The sequence below is a fragment of the Phalacrocorax aristotelis genome, chromosome 3 (genome assembly GCF_949628215.1).
Source record: "Phalacrocorax aristotelis chromosome 3, bGulAri2.1, whole genome shotgun sequence".
In the NCBI taxonomy this organism is placed as follows: Eukaryota; Metazoa; Chordata; class Aves; order Suliformes; family Phalacrocoracidae; genus Phalacrocorax; species Phalacrocorax aristotelis.
Genome location: NC_134278.1, coordinates 71673313 through 71689114, shown reverse-complemented (window position 1 = coordinate 71689114; position 15802 = coordinate 71673313). Strand labels below are relative to the sequence as shown.

The window sequence follows — 15802 nt, the reverse complement described above, 5'->3', positions numbered from 1 at the left end:
AAGGCACAGTATATAGCTTCCTTGAGATTTATTTTTAAATTTTTTTTCTTTTTTGGTGCGTGTGGCACGTAGTTGTCATAATTTTGGGAACTCTTTACCGATGTGTGTGTGGGTGCTTTGAGATGAAAACATAAGAGTTATGCTAAGGTTAGAAAATGTATTAATAGGGCTTTTGTCTGGAAAACAGGAGATGGTGGTTTGAGATGGGTCTCTCAATGAATATTGGTATTGTTTTCAGGTCTGTGCAGATGCTTAGATATTAAACTTTGACTCTTTACTTCTCCTCTGTGTTCTAAGCTGATGAACTAGAAATGATGCAAAACACTCCGATAAAATGTTCAGTTTTAAATGTGTTCATTTATGGGAATGCTAGCTTTTTCTCAGAGACCTGGGTAAGCAACGTTGACCTGTGGCTGTACGACTGAGTGCATCCCTGCAAAGGCACATTATGATTAAAGCTAGGTGTTAATGTGTCATTTTTCTTGTTGTTTTACTTATGATGATAAAAAAAAAACAAACCAACAAAAAAAGGTGTGTAGTTAAATCGGTTTGTAATTTATAGTATTACTAGATAACATCTTGCAAAGACAGTACTGACTTGGTTTTGGAGTGAGGGTAGATGTTAAGAATGTGCAGCTTTGGAAATCTTTGAGAAGCGAACTTAGTTTGTTGGCAGCGCTCATGATTTCAGGACATCTGCTAATGTGTTCCCCTCCTTCCTTGGGCAGGATGTGAGAATACAACTGTCCAAAAGCAAACTTTTCGCCTAAAAGGGTGGATTGCAAGGCCTTGGCATAAACTGTGGCCAGTAGAAAAGCTTTGGAGCTAACTGGCTGAGCTCTTGGTACCTTCCTGCGTGGTGTGGTTTTTCTGTGGGGTGTTTTTTTTTTGTGTGGTGTTTTTTTTTAATGTGGTCTGTTTTGTTGGTTTTTTCTTCTGTTTTTTTTTAATTTTTATTTTTATTTTATTTTATTTTAAACCATAATTGTGGCTTAAAAGGTTAAAGCTAGAAGGGAAGTGAAAATATCCGCTTGTTTAATAAGTAATTTAGGCAAGTCATGAGTTTGTGGTACTTTTTGCTACTGCTATCTGTATAGATTGGCATGGTTGAGCTTTTCACTGATGCAATTTTTCATGTGGCACTGGTATTAGTATTTCTGCGAAGTCATTTGGAGCAGTGTGCATGTTTGAAAGTTCCTCATGTGCATTTGTTTGGATTGCCATATACCTGTCATCCTCTGCCCTTCCTACGCTTGTGATTTCTTGACTCTAATTCAGGAAGGGCTTTTTAAGCCCTAACTAGATAGGGTTATAGGAACTGATGAAGGCACATACTTGAAGTAGTGCTATATTATCTTTGAAGGCAAACTCTGCAGTACAAAGCTGATCTGTTTTCTGTAGCCATGTAAGACTAACAGAACTGTAATTGTAATAGTGGCTTCTGTCATTTTACCTTAATGAAAAGATTTTTGGTAACGGGGATAGCTGAAGCTCTGTGATAGCATCACCCATGCAACTTGTGGGCTCTGGTGAGTACCTTTGATCAACCCAAAGACAGGGCTAACAAGAGCAGAGTTAGAAAATCTGCTGTTAGTAATTTTGAAGAATACTTCCACTGATTAACCTGAGATATCGCTATTAAAAAAAAAAAAAAGTTTTGTACAGAGGTATCACCCCTAAAGTTTGCATGTGCCCTTTGTATTTAAAAAAGACCAACCCCAAACCAAAACAATTCTTAGGGAAGGATACTACAAAATATGTGAACTCAGAATGGACAGGTTTTTTGGTTTTATCTCTCTTTTATTTTCTTAAGTCTCAAATAACAATCTTTTAACAGGTAATTAGCACTTATTAAAGCATGCCAAAGACTCATTCAACCGTTGATTTTTATTTATTTGTTTGTTTCCCTCCCTCATGTTTGGGGGCCACTCCAGCACTTGCTGGGCAGTGCCAAGTCTCTCCCTAGCGAAGCCAGAGCTGCAGTTCTTGGCCTTCGGAGCATGGGTCGTGAAGAGGAGAGGCGCCATATCACTGGGTGGCGGTTGGGGATGACGCTCGGCACGGCCCTGCCATGTACCCCAAGTCCATAAGGTCAGATGCGCTGGGCCAGGAAATAATTGAAACATCCAATCTGATGATAAAGGGAGCCGTTTGCAGGACTCTGATTAGAAGCATTTCTCAAACCAGACATCTATAAAGCTGTGGCAGTTATAAGTTAGTACAAAGGAATTAATCTGATGTGAATTCCCTTTTGTATTCAGTCATGTGTTGAGGATGATTGCTGTGTTAAAGAAACACATTTTATTGACACGTTAAATTAGTTTTGGCTTTAAGTTACTTTGCCATAAATTTTTTAGAGACCAAATGTAGTGAACAGATATTTAGATAGAATATACAATAGAAGATAGAATAATGGCATATGAAAAAATGCAAGTTAATAATGTAATGTCTACTGAAGACATTTGGAGTAGTTGTGATTATATATGGTGGTCCTCTTACAATGAGCTGGAATTTTTCCGTGTGGCAACAATGAAGATGTCTCCCCACTATGTACTCTAAACAGCATTTTGCTTTTGTAGTCTTAAGAGGGAAGGAAAAAAAAAAAGAAGAATTATCACAGCCCTCAGCAAAGTCTGGAGTGGCAAAAAGGCTTGCAGGGGTGCTGCTGAATGGTTAGTTTTGAGAACCTGCATTACTGTGGTTACACAGAAAGTGTTTTAGTTTGTAGGACTGGCAATGAGCAAAGAAGTGGAAGAAAGCATTATTCATGTAAACTGAGAATGCAGAGGACACGGAACCTATGGTGCCCCCCCTTCTCTCTCTTTTTTTTTTTTTTTTTCTTTTTTTTAAAAGATGCTAGCTTTTCTAACAGCTGCTCATTTAATAGTTGATTAAGCCTCTCATCCTGGGAGACTAACCAAAACCACCTAAAAAGTTGTGCTGCATCACCAATCCCAAACAGTGTCCTCCCCACCCCAGTCATGGCTCAGACTTCCCAAACGTGTGTGTTTTGTTTATTAACCATTAATCTTGTAATATTTTTCAGTTTATTTTTTTAAGCCTATTAAAGTAATATTTTTCCAGTTCTTTTGTTGTAACTGTAATGCACAGAAACTTCTTTTCTGAAAGAAGAGCTGAGATTCCCATGAGATGTCATGGCTCCAGGACTTGGGGCTTCAGAAAAACATCACACATCAGAGTGAGCGGGTGGAACCACAAAACCGGGGGTGGGGGCGGAAACAGGAGGAGAGAGAGTGCAGAGGTAAAGTCAGTCTTAGGCACATCACCAGTCCAGTGGCAACAGGTATGACTCAGGTATGGGAGCCTTTTATATATGTGGTTAAGAATACAAGAGATGAACATGAACTGATTAAAAAATAAAGTATCAGCAAAGCCTTTTTGTGTTAATTCAATTTCCAAAGGAGCATGTGTGTGACAAATTATCTCAGTGATAAAAGTTTCTCAAGTCACTTTAAGGATATAAATATTTTCTTAAGTTGTGGTTGTTGCATCAGATAGGTCTGTCTGATTCACCGAGTTGAGTTTACATGAACTTGGCCTAAAATAGGTTTAACTGCAAATTTGATTACAAGTGCAGGAAAAGAAAGAGGCCTAGTCAGGGTGGACTGGGGGAGGAAATGGAGGGAAAAGCTACTGATACTTATCAAGGAGGCCTGAAAGAAGCAGCTGTCCAAGCAAAGTTACAAGCTGTTTAAAACCACTATCAGCTGCCGACTGGGGCACCTTCTGAAGGACCTGAATATGGGGGTGGTCACTGCCTGTGTTCTTGCTAACCATGATGCAGAGCATTGCTGTGAAAAGACAAAGCAAGGTGTCGGTTTGAAAAATTATTTAGAAGAGAGACCTGATGCATTTGACTTGTTTTCTTTCTTCCTTCCTTCCTTGGCACGAGCTCCACTAGTCCTGCTTCCTAGTCCACTATTGGACCATGGGTGGTTATGCTAGTGGAAGTTGCATGTGTGTTTTATAAGTGTATGGGTATAGCTTGGGCTGGCAGCTGTTTCCCATGCAAACTTGTGACTGGAGCAGCGCTAATTATCTTTGAATCCTATAAGTCTTGCTTGCCCGCTCTGTCATTGAGTTTCAGACTGTAAGTGGTGCCAAGGCTTTTCCCATAAGCATGCGTTCTGTAGAAACTTGCATGTGAGCCCTGCCCAGATGTTTTAAAACCTAACTTAATGAATGTTAACGTTGAAATATTTGAACATTCATATCCATTCAGACATTTCAGGATCACGCCCCATGCATAAGTATCTTGCAGCTTAATGTTCTCTGCTGGTAGGATGCACGTGTCCTCTCACTTGGAAGTACTGAGCAGGGCTAAAAAGGGTGTCATGGGAACAGTGATTGAGTCACCTGCTCAGTTGCATACTCGGAGCTGTTGTAGATAAAACTTTGATATCTAGCAAAGGAATGAGAAGGCTGTTTGACTCGTCCTAAGGAGCGCTGTCAGGGAGAGTGGAACAGCCCTTTCACAGTCATGGTTGACATCTTTCAGCATTGTCATCTGGGCGTGGGCTTCAAGGTCAGCTTCTGCCTTTAATCAGGCCACATGAGTAGTCTCTACCTCCTAGATTTAGTGCATAGGATCTAGGGCTTCTACTTTCTCCCATGCTTCCGCTTGTGTTAGGTATAGTTATCTGTAAACACAGGCAAGTTTTCCTCCTTAACCTCCTGTGAACTCTTTGTTATTTACTAACGTTTACCCCCCTGCGTGTCCCCTAAGATTAGATACAATGTCTGTTGCAGCTTTGTTGTGCTTTCTACATACCAGTATGGACTTGCTGTTGGTTTTTGGCTTGGTGTTTTTGGTTTTGGATTGGTTGGTGGTTTTTCTGTTTGTTTAGTTTTTGTTGTTGTATTTGTGTTGCCTATCCCAGTGAGCCCAGGTTCATAGTTGAGGTTCCAATGGATTTCAGAAATACAGTGGCAGAACTACTTGCTTTCTGCTGCTGCCACTGATGTGTGGTACCTGAATCAAAGTAACATCATGCTTTTCGCGCTTGGTAACTGATATGAAGGAAAAAATTATAGTTCCTTCTGTGTAAAGAATTTTGAAAATAGATGGGTGAAACGAAGATCTACTTATTATGCAAGTCTGTAATCTTTATCACTTGAGTATGCATAAAGCTTTCCACTTGCTGTTTAAACTGTAACCAAGTTAATATCAGCAGAATCATCATTTTACCTTGGGAGCAGGTTTGGTGCTGCCGAGATTAGCATGCTTCACACTCAAGTGTTTTTGAAGCTTTGTCACTGTTTACTTACTGAGTCCTTCTCATTATCCTGATAACATACCTTGTGTGGTTGCTCAGAGAGCTGTCATACCTTAGTGCCTGAATGATGTCATCATAGACTTCAGCCTGTTGCAGAAACACTAATTTCTCTGAGGAATCATCAGTCTTAGCCTATTTGAATGGTAGACAAAGATGTACTTAACAGTGAATCATTATTGAATTTGGAGAGACAGCTTGCCTTCCCTCATGCTCTAGCAGCACATGAAGTTTGTAATCTCTCCTTTCCATCAGTCTTTTCTGATAATTGTCAGTCTCTCTCATGTTAGATGAGTCTGAAGTCCTAAATCTCTGATTTGATCTGTCTTGGTCATTTTGTGTTCTTGCTACCTTGAGGAGCTTGCTGTCTCGGTCCTGCAGGTAGACAGGCCCATTTGCCACACTCCTTATTGGACGTAGGCTTTTACAATTCTTGCTTTATCAGCAGAGACTTCACAGCACACCAACCTGGCTTGAGGTAAGAGGGTATCATCTCCAGTATTTCCTTCTCCTGAGCTTGAACTCATTTAACATTGTGAGTTTTTCCCAGATTTCCAGGGGAAAGCTATTAACTTCTGTTCTGAACATCTACCTGCATCACCAAGTATCAGGCATAGTGTAGGCTTTTTGGTACGCCACTGTGGAATTTTGTGACCTGTTATTAAGTGAAAGATAATAGGTATTTCCTGGGGGCATCAATAACCATTTAATCTCCAAGGTTTCTTTCTGATTTATAGGGCAGAATCTTGGCATGCTTCTGTTCCTCCATTGCTTTAGGTGACTTTATTCCTAAAGTGGTATCAGAGATGTCTGTGTGCTAGGAGAGGCAGTGCTAGGCAATTTTTTCAGTTAAAAAGGACCGGGCTTTCTGCAGACCTTCCCTTCAAGAATCGCTTTCCTCTTTCATGAAGTCTTCCAGCAGGGAAATGCAGAATAGAGTGCCAAGAAAGCCCCTTCTTTCTTGTCTGAAGGACAGAGTGGTTTGCCAAGGCATGAGCCGTCCTGAGCGGAGTTTAGAGCTGACCTCCTGCACGGTGACTCAGCCTAGTGATCTCCATTACTGCAGCTTGCACTTTGCCTCTTTACCTGCAGCGTCACTCTCTTCCGGCAGCATGGCCTCTTAACAACACAGGTGCGCTTCCTCTGTCATGGCTGTACATGCCGACAGTGTCTCTTGAGTTCTTCAGTCTTGAAGCTAAGCCATCCCGCTGCTCAGTGCACAGTGCAGATCCAAAAGAAACCACACTGAAGAGGTTCTTCTTGCAACTCTGCAGCAGAGGTCGTGCCAGCAAACCACCCCTGTTCTCAAACATACCCAACAGATTTGGCTCTTGCACCCCTCAGGTCCCTCCAAAGCAGTTTTTTCATCCCAAGCACAACATAGGCACTGACTTGGATTCCCACAAAGCAGAAGAGGCATTTTTCTTCTGTCCTTTGGTGAAGCTTTGACATGATGGAACCTATGATATGCACAGGTAGGGTATGGAGGAGAAGGGATTTCTTTCACACACCACTGCGTGCTGTTTGGATAGGATAGGAGCTGTGTCTGCTTTTCAAGGAAGAATTCTGGAAAAACAAAACCACAGCTCTCTGGTTTGCTGTCTTCAGAAGAAAAGCTCACCAGCATTTGTCACTGAAGATGTGTTGCTTTCTAGTCTCTTTCATCTTCAGGGGACAGTGCTTCCGTACATACCTGACAGATGTATCTGCCCACCCTGGCAGTGTGCATCATGCAGCTATTCAAGCTTCCAGAGGGGTATGGGTGCCAGGGCCATCTGAATGCCTCTTCGTTGCCACTGTCTTCTAACAATGAGGAGTCTGCCCCCGTATGGTTCATTTTTTTTTCCCTTTTGCTCTTCTTTAAATCAATGCCTGTGCTGCATGAGAGTCTTTTTTTGTTTTTAACAGAGGATTGGTGATACCTATCTTCTGACAATTTCAGAAAAATGTACTGGGTTGGTTTCTCTTATTTGTTCGTTATAAACATTGAGTCATACAGGAGGTCATTAGTTCTGGTACCTGGGTCAGAGTTACTTGTTTATGCCCATACTTGCCCAACACAGACTTCTTTCCCGGGGACAGTCTGGAGTCACACCAGGGATGGTCTGGAGGAGTTCTGGCAAAGATTCGCTCTTAGCTGTTGACCTCATGCAACTTAGCCTTTGTTCGCTGTTGTGAATGGGTAGAGCGAAGGAAACTCTAGGAGCACTGCATGTACTTAGCCCACGAAATTAGCTTAATACGTCCAGGAAAGTGCTCAGCTGATTGCATGTGGAATAAATGTTTCCTTGGGATGCAGCACATCTTCTGTCTGTTCATCGCAGTTACATCATGCAATGAGAAAGTGCTACAGTATGTGACCTTCCCTTGATTCTGTAATAGGCAAGCTGCTTTCCTTGGCCAGAAAAGATGGGCTTTAAGTACTGGCACATAAGTTGGTAAAAATCCTGTCAAATAAATTCTTTAGTCCTCATTGCTGTTTATTAAACCTGCACAGTGGTTTGCCATCTGACATATGTGAACTTCTACTATGAATTTTATTCTCAGCCTTTCTTAGAGGACCAGTATGTGGAATTGTTTGGCAAGAGTATTTGTTTTAAAATGCTATAGTATATGTTGGCACAGTTTTATTATGTTGAATACACAGTATGATCCAAGTTGTAAGGATGGAGTTGTCTGGATATAAGATGTGATTTAGTATGGTTGGGGACCAGTTAAAAGCAGGGTGTGACAATGAATGGAACAGATGTCTTGATGCCCTACTTGTAATTTAAGCGGACTCCCATTTGTAAGTTTGTGGAATGCAATTATACGTAGTTGGGTGGCTTTGGCTTATTTTGGTCTTTTTTCCCTAGGAGAAACAGGGTAGGGAAATTCTTGAAAAGCAAAGATTTCAAAATTCAAACCTATGGTTTGAGGGAACCAGTTTATTGGAGTAAAGTGATAATGTTAGCCTTTCACTGAGCATCTCAGTCTGGGACTGTTCTTGTGTAGCATGGAAGGGGTGCGTGCCACACTTCTTAGGAAGACTGAGGTGGAGATAATCCCAAAGACTCCTAAGAGAATAACGTAAAACACCCATCTTCTTACTTAAAATGACTTTGGTTGCCTCCCATGCAGAGTATACCCAGAAAAAGAAATGTGATTTCACTGAGTTTTGAAAGATAGTTTTCAAGTTGCATTTAATGTTACACTGAAATCTCCAGGTGCCAGAATGTTTTTCATAGGACAACAGTCATTATGGTTCAAGTCAATTTCAGTATCTGAGTGTAGGTTTCCTTGGGGTTTTTGCTTCTTAAACTGCTATTTGCTTGATGCTTTAATCCTATTTATTTTCCAAAAGTGATTAGGGGTGCAAAGTTTTTTTTAATAATAATTGTGATGTATTTCTAGAATAACTAAAGCTATTATAAAACATGCAAGCTTTTTAAAGGTGAAATAGAAATTGTAGGACAAATGATAGTATATTGGTTAATTTCTTTAATTGGACATGCACGTGTTTTCTTTGTGATAGTGTTTCTAGTGCAAAAGCATGCAACATTCTTACGCTTGATAAATAAACCATTTATTTAGCCAAATTAGTAAAAAAAATTCACAGATGAAAAATTCATTTTCCTTACAGGTTGTGCTTTTATGTAGTATGACAATATCAAGATCTGTAGAAAACGTTCTTGAAAAAGTTAAAGAAGGTTGATAGAAGGACACTCTATCATCTAATAGCTTGTGCTTTAGTTGATTTGGATGTGACTGCAGGACCCTGCCTGAAGTCATCGATCCAAAGGCTTTGAAAGGCTGTTGTATGCTCTGGGAGTTAGAGAATATCTCTCAGCTTTAGACCAATAACTTTACTCTGGAACTAAGAAGCTGCTATTCATGAAACATGAGTGCCCCTATAAAAAGTTCAGGCTTTTTCAGGATTGTCAGGTTTCGTTTATGTATATACACGCATATTATTTACGTATGTGTAAACACACGTATATACACCTATGTATAAATACACACACATCTACGCATGTATGTGTGTATACTTAAACGGTTGTGGGTGTGTTGCCAGTCTATCTCTTCCTAGGGTTCTTAAAGGAACAACTTTCTCTAGCAGTTGAAATGGAGTCCTTTGCCTCCGGAGGATTTAAGAATGAGGGAAGTAGGATGGTAATTACAGCTCACTTTGTATTTTCGTTTTGCTTAATTTACAATCTGAGGTACAGTCAGGTGGTTGGGCATTTGAATGTTACAACTGTTACAGTCTAATCACAGGAACCTGGTAAAGACTAGTCATGTACTTCCTTCTTCAGATTCATAGAAATGTTGGTGGAGGCTATTCTGTGTATTCAGTTATGAACAGAAAAAACCCAAAATGCAGTAAATTAAATTATTATAATTGTCACTCGGTGATACCAAAGGGGGAAAATACACTCTTTTATTCTGTGAAATTGCCTTGTAGTGTTGATTTATTGCTGTAAATCTAGCGACTGGATGAGGGGAAGATGTATTGATATTTCATTTAAAAAACAAACAACCAAACCTCAAATGGAGTAGTTCATCTACAATTGTTTTTTAAATACAGGAACATTGTGCCACATTAGCAAGATCGAACTGATTGTATTACTGTTGAAGTTGAAAGTAGACCAATGTTTTTTAAAATGGATTTTGGGAGTATAAAATCTTGCCTGTTTATGATTTGGTTCCCCTAGACCAAATTAACTTGGACGCTCAGCAGGGACTCTATTTATTCTGGCATAAGAACAAGCATGGGGCAGATCTTTCTGGTCTCAAAAAACTGGTGATGGTAAGAGGCCTCTGCAGTGTTCCCAGCCAGCTGAATGCCTGAGGTATTTTGCCATACAGGAAATCAATTGCAGCTGAATGCGAACTGTTTCCACTCCAAGAATATAAACAGGCCTTATGGTGATATAAAAAAAAAATCCAGTCTTACATTCAATAGCTTCTTGAAAGTTCAGAGCAAGAACATTTCATGTTCGGTTTCTGTGGATTCTTCACTGTCACCTTTGGCTGAGTCCATAGCACAGAAATAGCTAAGGAGGAGAGGGAAATTAATCTTGGGTTCCTCTAGAACAGGCAAAAGTAAAGCAATGGCTTAGAGAAATGAAAATAATGAAGGTATCCTTGTTCTGTTCCTGGTTGATGCTCCAGTCAGTGTTCTGAAGCTGGGAAGGGTTACAAATTTAGCAAAGGAAATGAGTTCTTTCCCTTGTTAAATCAAGGGTCCTGCATTTTCTAGGCTTCAAGGTCGGTTAATAAATTTTGCTAGAAAAAGCTTCACCACAATTGTATCTAAATAGCTGCTTTTTGTGAAGTGGTAGAAGAAACAATATTTTCATTTGGATATTTATTCTCTTTTTTGACTGTGTGAAAATATCTAGAGCAGATGCAAATAGTAGACAGATCTCAGTGACCCATGGCTCTGATTTGCTTTAACAACTAAAGTTGTGTCCTCCTGTTGCTCACCAGAAGAGTGAGGGTTCATTTGGGTAGAGGTTTCCAGGCATTAAAGATCATTAAGTTTAAAATCAGTGCTAACAATTTCTAGAAGGAGCATGTCCTGATGCTTTCAGGTTTTAGAGCTTGGGAACCCAGCAGCACTTTCTTGCTCTGCCACAGACTTAGAATGCAACCATAGACAAACTATCTGATCTAGATTTTTGAAGATGTAGGTAGGCAGCTGCAGAGGTAGTAAGACTCTTAATGGGATTTTTGGAATCCCATTAGCATCTAATTGTTATTCAAAATCTGACCCTTTAGCCTGTCGTAGCATGGGCTGAATCCAGTTTTATTCACCTACTCTTTAAGGCAGAATGGGCAGGCAGCACAGTGAGCATGGCTTAGAGGGCATAAACTGGGGTGAGCATGGCCCCCACCCCGCTGAGCTGCAGAGTTGTTCTTCCTTTCCTCTAATTATATAATTTTTACCCTCCTTTCTGCAGAATGCCCGAGATTCAACAGAGGCAAGGAAAAGTGACTTCGTTTTGCCTAATCTAACAGTGATTTCCTTGGTGAGTGCTCTACCAGGTAAATTTGTTTTTGAATTTTTATTTTTTTAAAATGAGAGATTGTTTGTTGTGCCTCTGGCTGAGGTGATTACTGTTGGCGTCTGGTGAACATACCTCAAGTAACCGTGAGACTGCTTAGTATGCAAATCTCCAGTAGGTCTCTGTACTGTATAGGCCTGAAATGTTGGTTAGCCAAGACTGTGGGTTTTCTTGATGTGCACACTAGTGGGGTTTTATGCTAATAAAATTAAAATTTTGGGGCATCTAAGCAATTAGGGAAGGTTAATTCTTCAGTTTTAGCACCTGTTTCTGTAACTGAACTGCTCAACTGAACTGCTAAAGATCTGTAGGTTAAGTTTGTTTGGTTGCTTGATTCCTTCCTTTTGGATGTGGAAGCTCAAGGGCAGCCTTGGCTGCAGTGACCATGAAATGGTGGAGTTCAGGATCCTTAGGGCACTGCAGAGGGCACATAGCAAGCTCACTACCCTGGACTTCAGGAGATCAGGCTTTGGCCTTTTCAGGGGTCTGCTTGGTAGAGTACCATGGGATAAAACCCTGGAGGGAAGAGACGTCTGAGAAACCTGGTTAATATTCAAGGATCACCTCCTCCAAACTCAGGAGTGATGCATAGCAACACAGAGGAAGTCAGGCAAAAGTGCCAGGAGGCCTGAATGGATGAATGAGCTCTTGGATAATCTCAAACACAAAAAGGAAGCCTACAGAGGGTAGAAGCAAGGACAGGTAGCCTGGGAGGAATGTAGTGAAATTGTCTGAGCAGCCAGGGATTTGGTTAGGAAAGCTAAAGCCATGATAGAATTAAATGTGGCCAGGGACATCAGGGGCAACAAGAAAAGCTTCTATAGGTCTGTCAGCGATAAAAGGAAGACTAGGGAAAACGTGGGCCCTCTCCAGAAAGAAATGGGAGACCTGGTTAACTGGGATATGGGGAAATCTGAGATACTCAGTGACTTTTTTTACCTCAGTCTTCACCAGCAAGTGCTCAAGCCACACTACCCAAGTCACAGAAGGCAAAGGCAGGGACTGGGAGGATGAAGAGCTGCCCACTGTAGAAAGTCAGGTTCAAGACCGTCTAAGGAACCTGAAGGTGCATAAGTTCATGGGACATGATGAGATACATCCATAGGTCCTGAGGCAGCTGGCAGATGAAGTTGCCAAGCCATTCTCCATCATATTTGAGAAGTTGTTGCAGTGCAGTGAAGTTCCCACTGACTGGAAAAGGGGAAACATCACCCCCATTTTCAAAAAGGAAGACCTGGGGAACTACAGGCCACTCAGTCTTACTTCTATGCCCAGCAAGATCATGGAGCGGATCCTCCTGAAAACTCTACTAAGGCACATGGAAAACAAAGAGGTGATTGGTGACAGCCAACAGGGCTTCACTAAGGGCAAATGGTGCCTGACAAATTTGGTGGCCTTCTACAATGGGGTTACAGCGTTAGTGGATAAGGGAAGAGCAGCTGACATCGTCTGCCTGGACAGCACATTTGACACTGTCCTGCATGACATCCTTGTCTCAAATTTAGAGACTTATGGATTTGACGGATGGACCACTCAGTGGATAAAGAATTGGCTGGATGGTTGTACTCAAACAATCGCAGTCAACAGCTCGATGTCCAAGTGGAGACCAGTGATGAGTGGCATTTTGGGATTGGTGCTGTTTAACATCTTTGTCAGCAAAATGGACAGTGGGATTGAGTGCACCCTCAGCAACTTTGCTGACGACACCAAGCTGTGTGGTGCAGTTGACACTGGAGGGAAGGGATGCCATCCACAGAGACCTTGACAGGCTTGAGAGATGGGCCTGTGTGAACATCATGAAGTTCAACAAGGCCAAGTGCCAGGTCCCACACAGGACTCGGGGGAATCCCAAGCACAAATACAGGCTGGGCAGAGAATGGATTGAGAGCAGCCCTGAGGAGGACTTGGGGGTGTTGGTTGACAAGAAACTCAACAGAACCCAACAATGTGCGCTTGCAGCCCAGAAGGCCAACTGCATCCTGGGCTGCATCAAAAGAAGCGTGGCCAGCAGGTCGAGGGAGGTGATTCTCCCGCTCTGCTCCACTATTGTGAGACCCCACCTGGAGTACTGCATCCAGGTGTAGGGCCCCCAACATAAGGAGGACATGGACCTGTGGGAGGAGGTGCAGAGAAGGGCCACAAAGATGATCCAAGGGCTGGAGCACCTTTCCTGTGAAGACAGGCTGAAGGTGCTGGGGTTGTTCAGCCTGGAGAAGAGAAGGCTGTGGGGACACCTTATTGTGGCCTTCCAGTACCTGAAGGGGGTCTGCAAGAAAGCTGGAGAGGGGCTTTTTACAAGGGCATGTAGTGATGGGACATGGGGTAATGGCTTTAAACTGAAAGAGGGTAGATTTAGATTAGGTACAAGGAAGAAAATCTTCACTCTGAGGGTGGTGAGGCACTGGAACAGGTTGCTCAGAGTAGCTGTGGATGCCCCATTCCTGGCAGTGTTCAAGGCCAAGTTGGATGGGGCTTTGAGCCCCATCCAACCTGGATCCAACCTCACTAGACCCTGGATGGGTCTAGTGGAAGATGTCCATGCTCATGGCAGGGGGGTTGGAACTAGCTGATCTTTAAGGTTCCTTCCAACCCAAACTATTCTATGATTAGTACCACTTTAATAGAGAAAAAATGGTCTCTCCATGGGGCTGGGGAGATCTAGGACTTTGTTTTCCTGAGATTTCCTATGTTACTTTATGTTATTTTGAGAATAAATTGATCTTTCATAGTTTATTTTTTTAGGGGTTTAACTTTGTTTATGTATTCTTACGACCTGAAAGTCTTGGGGGACATGGGGAACTTGAGAGCATAGGAAAAGCAGATTTAGATGCCATGGAAATGTAACTTGATTTTAATAACAGCTTTCACTCCTTTGATTATCTGGAACAAATTGACATTCCAGAAATCTTCACGGTAGCGCTGGCAGGAGACTCTGCAGAAAATATTAAATAAAAAGATGGCTTTAGGCAAGGTCCCTTTCTCCCTCCTTTCCTCCTTGGTCCTGGTGCTAACCCAAAGGAGGCTTTTCTTCTTTCTTAAGAAAGCAGGCATTCAGTGATGGGCTTTGTGGGTAACAGCATGGACACTGGTACTTGGAAAAACTCACCTTATAAATAATTCACTTTGCTCCTTCCAGATGGAATATCCAGCACTGAAACCAATGTAGCTTGGCTTAGTTTAAAAACAAAACAAATCAACCACCCCCCTACCTCACACCCCAAAAAAAAAAACCCCAAAAACAAACCAACCCCAAACATTGTTAATTGCCACTCTGGCTTCTGTGACCTGCAGAGGGAACACTAATATGCTATGTTAGATGACTAATTAGTAATGTTCCTTATTTTAGCCTACTGGTAGTAGGGATTGTAATATAATTCTATAGCATGTATTGACGATCCAATTGTGTTCAAATGTTTATGAAATTTTAGGAGAATGATGACTTTAAGTCAGATCCAGTGCTTTGAGATTGCACAGCTTTAATAGATAGGCGCTAGCAGGGTTGCATAGCATTCAGCTGGAGCTTGCATCTGACAAACATTAGCAAGGTGTTGCTTTCCTTTGCATCCAAGGGAGAACAGTCTCTAAGCAGGAAAACATTTTGCAGAGGCTGAGAGAGGAAAGACCAGAAATTCTGCTTCAGTATTTTCTAAAAACAGCAAGATTTGAATAAGGTTGCATGTTTTAACATACATTAGAGAAAAATAAGTGGCATGACCTAAATTCAGTACACTAGTTGCCTATGTTATTTGCTGATAGTTAATTACTAGCATATTTTTTTGTCTGCAAATGTGGAGGGGCTGTACATTCCCATGTTCCACATAGTAAATATTTTTTTTTTTAATTTATCTTGAAATTTGTGCATATGCAAATGCATGTGAAGTATTTGCCTAGTGACCTTAGAAAGTGAATTACTTGCACAAATTCCCCCCTTCTCCCCGATTGCCATTTCATTTCAAATGTGCTGCTTGGCCTTGGTTTTGAGTTGCAGTGACTTAAATGTGTTTTCATGATGAACAGAAAAGCTAAATCACACTGTCAGACTTAAATAATCTCTTCTCTGAAAGCTGAGATAACATGGCTTGTGCATGTGTCCTAAGAGGCAGAGGATTTCCTAAGATTCTCTGGGATCCATGGTGGACAAGCATTCACTGTGAAGTGCGTCAGAAAATCATTGTATCAACAGAACTGGAGTGTGTGGGAATGTATCAGCTAACGGCGTAAGGCATTCAAGGACTAGATGAAGTGTATTTATTAAGGAATTAATTTCACAGGAAAAAGGAAGAAACCTAAAATATGAAGAGTGGTGTTCTGTAAAAGGAATAACTTAGTGATTTGGGCAGGTGCAGCTTTGAGGGTCGGATGTTAACTCTGTACCAAATAACCACCAGTAATTTTGCCAAATTTGCTTCATGTGCCAGATTTAAATCTGGAGGGTTTAAGAATATTTTCATTCTGAAA

At 41.4% G+C, this 15802-nt stretch overlaps 1 protein-coding gene across 3 annotated transcripts in view; it reads left to right on the top strand.

The window, feature by feature from the left end:
- The window catches only part of PLEKHG1 (pleckstrin homology and RhoGEF domain containing G1), a 139641-nt gene that overhangs the window by 1729 nt on the left and 122110 nt on the right, over positions 1-15802 (top strand). Inside the window, exon 2 of one of the 3 annotated variants that reach the window (XM_075087946.1) lies at positions 11240-11308. The exons of 1 other annotated variant lie outside the window; for it this stretch is intronic. The gene's annotated coding sequence lies outside the window, so the exon portion shown is untranslated. Of the gene's footprint in view, positions 1-11239; positions 11325-15802 lie in introns of all 3 variants that reach the window. One more of the 3 variants, XM_075087945.1, reaches the window with a different exon arrangement.